Here is a 9,041-nt window from a genome sequence, read left to right as displayed (position 1 = left end):
CTATAGCTGACCCATGACAACACATTGTTGTGACATCCCATTGTGACATCACATTCTGCCTGCGTCCCTCGTATGCCCTCGTATGCTATTAGAGGTTCGCGGCCCTTCGGCCGCTCACATCTAGAGATCGCGCCGGCGATCCACATCCATCCATCCACATCCATCCATCCATCCCAACACATTGTCGCGACACCACATCGTCGCATTACATTCTGTCCCTATCCTCGTATGTCCAGGCATAATTCCACAGTAACCATTGCACCATTTAAGGCAAGCTCAGCATTTATTCCAAACTACATCTACCAACATTGCATCCATAGCTGGTCTAGGCCTCTAGCCACAGCCAGCGATTGCCCGCCTGGCTTCCAGTGCTAACCATTACAACATCCCCCTCTAGCCATTCCTCCACGTCTGCTTCAGCCCAGTAACCATAGCCAGCGACTGCCTACTTGGCTTCGAGTGCTAAACCATTATAACTAGTCACTTACCATTCACTCCAGTATTCACTCCCGTATCCATTCCATAATTCACTCCAGTATTCATTCATTCCAGTATTCATTCATCCGTTAATCACGGCTCTTTTGGGGTCTCGGTCCAGGCCCAGCCAATCGAGGGCCAGAGCCACACAACCCAGGGCTCATGCCCCGAGCACCCTGCCTCCCCCCCCTCCTCCCCGCTCTGTGCAGCACCGCCCTCCCAGACCCTCCAGGGCCCGTGCGCCAGGCACCCCACTCCCCCTCCCCCCCCCCCCCGCTCCATTCACTGCCGCCCCCCTACTCCCCGCCATATACCGGCACTAATGTCCCTCCGGTTCCCTTACCCTCCTCCCACGTCACGCCCTCCCACGCCACACCGACGCCGCCGTCGTGGCTCCCGCCGTCCCCACCCTTACCTGCCACCCCACCTGTCATCCATCTCCATCCCCGTACGGCCTCCATCCTACTACACCTCCCACCCAACGTCCGTCCCCGTCGTCCCCGTTAAACTCCCCCATCACTAACATTTTCTCCCCCTGCTAACCAAGCCAGTCACTTACCATTCACTCCAGTATTCACTCCCGCATCCATTCCATAATTCACTCCAGTATTCATTCACTCCAGTATTCACCCCTACTCCCACTTCAGTCCTCATTCCATTATTCACTTCACTATCCATCCGCCTCCTAAGGCACAGCCTTCAGTCACCAAGGCACTGCCCCCTCTCCCAATGCATTCCATGCCACAACGTTTTCTCTGCCACAACGTTCAATAAATGCAACTGCTATACCACTACAACATCCCCTCCTAGCCTTTACTATCACGGCTGCCTTTAAGCCTAGCAGCCATAGCCTGCAACTGCCTACCTGGCTTCCAGTGCTAAACCATTACAACATCCCCTCCCACCCACAGCTGCCTTCAGTCCAGCAGCGATACAGCCAGTGACAGCTACTCGGCTTCCAGTGCTAACCACATTCACAACTGTTCCCTTGTTTGTTTTGTCATACAATTTCCAGGTATGAAGTGCCTCCTCCTCCCTCCGACCGGCACAGCGTGCCTCCCCCAACCGGCACAGCGTGCCTCCTCCAACCGGCACAGCGTGCCTCCTCCTCCCTCCGACCAGTCCTCCCTCCGACCAGCACAGCGTGCCTCCTCCTCCCTCTGACCGGCACAGCGTGCCTCCTCCTCCCTCCGACCGGCACAGCGTGCCTCCTCCAACCGGCACAGCGTGCCCTCCTCCAACCGGCACAGCGTGCCTCCTCCAACCGGCACAGCGTGCCCTCCTCCAACCGGCACAGCGTGCCTCCTCCTCCCTCCGACCAGTCCTCCTCTGACCGGCACAGCGTGCCTCCTCCAACCGGCACAGCGTGCCTCCTCCAACCGGCACAGCGTGCCTCCTCCAACCGGCACAGCGTGCCCTCCTCCAACCGGCACAGCGTGCCCTCCTCCAACCGGCACAGCATGCCTCCTCCTCCCTCCGACCAGTCCTCCTCTGACCGGCACAGCGTGCCTCCTCCTCCCTCCGACCGGCACAGCGTGCCTCCCCCAACCGGCACAGCGTGCCTCCTCCAACCGGCACAGCGTGCCTCCTCTAACCGGCACAGCGTGCCTCCTCCCCCCTCCTCCCTCACCAGCACGCTGGCAGGTGTGGCAAGAACACCCCGCCCAACCCCGCACACCCTCAGCAACCAGCTCGCTGCCACCCTCCCGTCTCATCTCCCCTCAGGTCGCCACGTAGGCGAATGTCCCCCTGCTCCTCATCCTCATCCCCTTCGCCTCAGCGCCAAGTACGGCGCAGGGTCCGTGACGCCCCTCCCCCGACTGCTCAGGCAGCTTCGTCCCAGCGACGCACACGTCGCCGGGACCACAACATTTCCCCCTCCCCTTTACCCTGCTTGTGCAGTATCTCCCCGGCGCCAAGCGCAGCACAGGGACCACCACGTCCCTCCTCCTTCCCCACCACCTCCAGCAGGTCCCCTCCAGCCACCGGCACACCGCTGCCCGCCCCCCCCCCCCCCCCCCCCAGTCTCCATCATCCTCCAAGTCGCCTCGTCGGCGCTCGCCCCCTTCTCATCCTCGACCACCTGCTCTAGCAGGTCCCCCCCCAGCGACCGTTACGTCGCTGCCCACCCCCTCAGTCTCCATCACCCTCCAAGTCGCCTCGTCGGCACTAGCCCCCCAACCCCTCGTCTCCTTCCCCCGCCCGCCGCCAAGCTCGGCACAGGGACCATCGCACTCCTCCCCCACCCCCACCACCTGCTCACGCAGTTCCGTCCCCGCTAACCGCCCGTCCCCGTCAACCGCCCCCATTTCTAACCTACATTCCCCCCGTCAACCCACGCCGGTTAACTCCAGCATTCACTCCAGCATTCACTCCAGTTCGCCACGACGACTCCACCTACGTGCCTGTTCGCCACGACGACTCCACCTGCGTGGCAGTTCGCCACGACGACTCCACCTACGTGCCTGTTCGCCACGACGACTCCACCCACGTGCCTGTTCGCCACGACGACTCCACCCACGTGCCAGCTCGCCACGACGACTCCACCTACGTGCCTGTTCGCCACGACGACTCCACCTACGTGCCTGTTCACCACGACGACTCCACCTACGTGCCCGTTCGCCACGACGACTCCACCCACGTGCCTGTTCGCCACGACGACTCCACCTACGTGACAGTTCGCCACGACGACTCCACCTGCGTGACAGTTCGCCACGACGACTCCACCCACGTGCCTGTTCGCCACGACGACTCCACCTGCGTGACATTTCGCCACGACGACTCCACCTACGTGCCGGCTCGCCACGACGACTCCACCTACGTGCCAGCTCGCCACTGGGACACCACCTGCCTGCCTGCTCTCCACTGGGACACCACCTACCCGCCTGCTCTCCACTGGGACACCACCTACCCGCCTGCTCTCCACTGGGACACCACCTACCCGCCTGCTCTCCACGGGGACACCACCTACCCGCCTGCTCTCCACTGGGACACCACCTACCCGCCTGCTCTCCACTGGGACACCACCTACCCGCCTGCTCTCCACGGGGACACCACCTACCCGCCTGCTCTCCACTGGGACACCACCTACCCGCCTGCTCTCCACTGGGACACCACCTACCCGCCTGCTCTCCACTGGGACACCACCTACCCGCCTGCTCTCCACTGGGACACCACCTACCCACCTGCTCTCCACTGGGACACCACCTACCCACCTGCTCTCCACTGGGACACCACCTACCCGCCTGCTCTCCACTGGGACACCACCTACCCACCTGCTCTCCACTGGGACACCACCTACCCACCTGCTCTCCACTGGGACACCACCTACCCGCCTGCTCTCCACTGGGACACCACCTACCCGCCTGCTCTCCACTGGGACACCACCTACCCGCCTGCTCTCCACTGGGACACCACCTACCCACCTGCTCTCCACTGGGACACCACCTACCCACCTGCTCTCCACTGGGACACCACCTACCCGCCTGCTCTCCACGGGGACACCACCTACCCGCCTGCTCTCCACGGGGACACCACCTACCCGCCTGCTCTCCACTGGGACATCACACACAAACCTGTTCAGCGTGATGACGTCACCCATCAGCAAAGTCACCAGGACCACATCCGTTCCAGTGGTCCAACCCTGCCCATGCCATGTGTTCGTGACAAAGCAAGCACCACTTTTGGGGCCTTAAAGCGGAAATCGGCACCACTCCAGATCCATGGACCTCGGTGCCACTCCAGGTCCATGGACCACGGCGCCACTCCAGATCCGAGGACCCCAAAGCCAAACACCCAGGGTTCATCGCCCCCTGGAACCACTAACTGCTACCTGCTAGCACTCAGATCAACAAGCACCCATGCCTCTTCAACCCATCTACACCACACAACTCATCTACACCACACCATCCTCAGTACATCCCTCAATCAGTCTTCATCCATACACACCGTATCCATTCAATAAATACAACTCAACTGGTTATCTGTTTGATGGTGTGGTCTTTGCTAGTGAAATGCTGTTGGAACAACAAAAGTTCAGGAGCATATAGACCACACCGGAGAACTATCTCCCCACTATGTTATTGCCTTCAATCTGGCTGACTTCCACTCCTCCCAAGCTCACCTGCTTGTGATCCCACTGATTACAACTCCTCCCCTATCTCCTCCCTCAAACCAACCAAGAGTTGTATTTATACACGACCACCTCCACCTACTACCCTCCGATCCGTTCTCGCATCCCTCCACCACCCCAATCTCCACACTTTTCTCATGCGCTCCACTAACATTTCCTCATCCTTTCCTTCAGGTTCCAGGGGGGCCTTAAAGCGGAAATCGGCACCACTCCAGATCCATGGACCTCGGTGCCACTCCAGGTCCATGGACCACGGCGCCACTCCAGATCCGAGGACCCCAAAGCCAAACACCCAGGGTTCATCGCCCCCTGGAACCACTAACTGCTACCTGCTAGCACTCAGATCAACAAGCACCCATGCCTCTTCAACCCATCTACACCACACAACTCATCTACACCACACCATCCTCAGTACATCCCTCAATCAGTCTTCATCCATACACACCGTATCCATTCAATAAATACAACTCAACTGGTTATCTGTTTGATGGTGTGGTCTTTGCTAGTGAATGTCTTACATGCTTATATCGATCGATCGGTCGGTCCGTCCGTCGGTCCGTCCGTCCGTCCGTCCGTCCGTCCGTCCGTCCGTCCATCCATCCATCCATCCATCCATCCATCCATCCATCCATCCATCTATCCATCTATCCATCTATCTATATATCTATCCATCTATCTATCTATCTAAATCTTTCTTTTGTGAGAGCCCCATGCCTGGGCCCTTCTGTGGGAGAGGAATGGTTGGCCACACACTTTATTGGCCAACAGAAACATAATCTTTTGTAACATAAAAGTCAATCAGAGTCCATGATGATGCTGGCTGGGTGCAGGCCCAGTCCGCGGGGCTTCACTCTCCTTTGCTGATGACTGCGTAGAGAGGACAACATGATATTCTTTCCTCCAGTTCTCCCTCTCTCTATATGACTCACCCGCTGCCTGCTTTCATGCCCAGCCAGAGACAGTCAGTCCAAGCAGCTTAAGCTGCTCTGTTCTCATGTTGGCTGTGTGTGGCGAATGCTGGCAGTTGGGCAGCCTGCTCTGCACACTATTTGGCTACAAAGTAAAATGCCTATATTCGTTTTTAGGGCTTTTTATGCCTTTATTTGATAGGACAGTAGACTGAAAGGAAATGGGGAGAGAGATGGGGAATGACATGTGGCAAAGGTCGTCCGGATCGAGAATCGAATCGGCGACGCCAGCAGGCATCATAGCCTAGTACGTGGTATGCGCCTTGACCACTAGGCCAGCTGGCACCCCAGTTGTTTTTTATATTTAACAACATACCTTCAACTAAATGCCTATAATGTACATATTAATCTGTTACATGGTAACCGCTACACGTATACAAGTAAATGACACTGATCATCCCTTACATTGTGACTTCGAACTCATGCCATCTGGACGAAGATACAGAACTTCGAAATGGGAAAAGGTTTGTTTTATACGTTTTGTCCCTTCAGCTATTGCGGCGTTAAACAAACTGCCTCACTGATGTTATGGTTATACTGGGACTTCATTAGCATGGGCGGCATTAGCTCAGGCGTAGAGAAACCGGCATTAGATCACGGAGGGTTCCCGAAGGCTTCCCAGTTCGAATCCGGGCTCCCCCAGAGTTGGTGTCGAAGAGTCCTTGAGCAAGACTCTGAACCCCTAGTTGCTCTCGTTGAGTAGGTTGGTGCATGGTTTCCTTCGGTGTACTGTATGAATGTATGGGTGAATGTAAAGCGCCTTGGATAAAGGCGCTATACAAATTTACAATTTATGTATTGTCTATCTACAGTCAGTGTATCCTCAGTGAGTGTGGACTGTTACATTTTCCGAGTTACTCTCAGTGAATATTTAATTTTACAGTGTATTTTTCATTTATCTCTCTAGGTACATCTTGATATCTACTGTATCGCAATGAATTGTTTGAGTAAGATCTTTCACTCCCCACCTTGACATCTCCATTGTTTAAGTTCTGCTCTGCCATTCTCTCTCTCTCGCTCTCTTTGCTGTCATACAGGGTGCATTCGAAAACATGCACTGAGAGCGCTGGTGTGCTCTCTGGCCATTCGTAAAATGAGTGCAGTCAAGCTCATTGTCCATGAAAATGCAGTGCGCTGCCCCTTAGGTGCAATGATGGCACTCACTGACTGACCCTACTGTATGCTCAGAAGCCGGGTTGTCCACAGTGGCGTCAGTTCAGAAAAAGGTAAGGTATGGCAACATGACTGGTGTTGCGCGCGTGCAAGACACCAGTCATGTTGCCATACCTTAGCAACAGGCATGATACATTCTATTTACAGTACATTCTATTTCCCCCCTCAAAAAAATTATATGGTTTGTTGGGCTGGATGGCAGTCTGGAACGTTGTTCAAGTGCGGCTAAACTTGGCATAATAACGTGCCACAATTAACAATAATGAATTGCACCTGTGCAGCTGACCTGTGGAACCTGGGAATATACTATTCTGTCAAGATGGGGAGAATAAAAGTGTGGAGAATATTATAATTATAATACCTTGTTAAATTTTGCATTTGTAGTTATTTTAATGTAATTTAATTAACAACATAACCAGCACAGATAGACAAAGAGACATTCATGGATTTTTATTTTAAAGTAACTTGTATTCTCCCCCCTGGACCCGGCCGTCCCAGCCCAGGGTATGTGGTTGTCCAGTGCGTTGACTCTGAGTTCTGAAGAAAACAACAATGGTGAAAGAAGTGTATCCTCTTGACAAGGCTAAATGCATGCTAAAAAAGTGTTCTACCACCACTACTGCAACATGATTGCTATAGTACCATTAGTTGCTATAGGGCCACCCTTTGGTCAGTGGTTGTGAGTTTAATTTCTTGGCCGTTTTGCATGTGTGCACATGTTAGGCCAGAACTGCAAGAAGTGGCAGAAGAAGGAGAATAAAACTAACAACTACATGCTTGGACCCCTAATAAAAGCATAAAAGCACCAAGGTGTTACTGTAGCTCCTGAAAGAGGGCAGAGAATGCTGGCTATAGACACAACCTACAGTATTGTTTCTGACACATCCTATGTGACAGACAATATTCTCTCTCTCCTTTTTCTCATTGCTGCAAGGGAAGAACAAACCATTGCGCGCACGTGTGTGTGTGTGTGTGTGTGTGTGTGTGTGTGTGTGTGTGTGTGTGTGTGTGTGTGTGTGTGTGTGTGTGTGTGTTTTCTTTGCTTTTGTAGGGGTAGGTGGGGCTGCTTTGTCATCAAGCAGATTTCCCACTGTGTGTGTGTGTGTGTGTGTGTGTGTGTGTGTGTGTGTGTGTGTGTGTGTGTGTGTGTGTGTGTGTGTGTGTGTGTGTGTGTGTGCGTGCGTGCGTGCGTGCGTGCGTGCGTGCGTGCGTGCGTGCGTGCGTGCGTGTGTCCGTGTGTGTGCGTGTGTGTGCACGCTTGCCAGTTCCTGCCCAGGCGCTCATGTTATTCTTAGATAACTGCCTGCTGGAAGGAGAAGAACCTGGAGGGGACGACACACACACACACACACACACACACACACACACACACACACACACACAATGTACCCTGGTAGAGTTCACACATGCAGTGCACAGAGAGGCAGAAATATAGCACCAAGCAGCAAGCCCCGCCCCCGGCCTGAGACATGAATCCAAAGTGATGCACTAGTTCAGGGGTCTTCAACCCCCTAGGGGTCCGGGACCCCTAGGGGGTCCTCAGAGTTACTACAGGGGGTCCTCCAATTCTTAGTGTGATAGAAACTTTTTTTCTCCTTTTTTATATTAACCACTTTAGCCAAAAATAGCAGATCTACAAGATCTACTTGTTGCTATTTTCAGCAAAGAGCTTTGGTGTGGAGGGGAAAAAGAGCAGACTAAGTACAGAGTGAAAGGCAAGTTTATTAAGTATTGACGGTTCAAGTGGTTAAATAGGCTGAAACACCAATTTACATGAATCCAAAATACACTGTTGATTGTGTTGTCAAACAAAGAAACTAGGCCTATATGGAATCTATGAAAGGTTGTGGGGGTCCCTGCTTCATCTCTCTCTCAACTAAGGGGTCCTTGGCCTGAAAACGTTGAAAACCCCTGCACTAATTGCTTGAACCTGCATTCTCTTCTAACGGCCAGCAGGGGGCAACTCCACTGGTTGCAAAAAAGAGGTCAGAGAAATTACCCTTCTCACTTGATTTATTACCTCAGTAAACATTTTATTGATTACCTCAATCCCTGGTTTCAAGTCTTCTTCAATACAGCATTATGCTCATTTTGTAATTAATGGTCCCATTTGGAGTAAAATAGATGATTAAGCAGGGTATGCTTAAGGGCACGTAAACAAAAGAGAAGGTTCACACACAGCGAGATCCAGTTGCAAAATTGTGTGCGCGTTCTGCTTTGTTTTAATACAGTACGGTTTTTTTTCACCCAGCACCTGCCCAACTTCGGGTTTGGATTGTGCACGTCTTTCC

The sequence above is a fragment of the Nannobrachium achirus genome (assembly GCF_963921795.1).
Source record: "Nannobrachium achirus genome assembly, chromosome: 13".
Taxonomy (NCBI): domain Eukaryota; kingdom Metazoa; phylum Chordata; class Actinopteri; order Myctophiformes; family Myctophidae; genus Nannobrachium; species Nannobrachium achirus.
The sequence above is the reverse complement of the archived record's forward strand: the minus strand, read 5'-3'. Positions refer to the sequence as shown.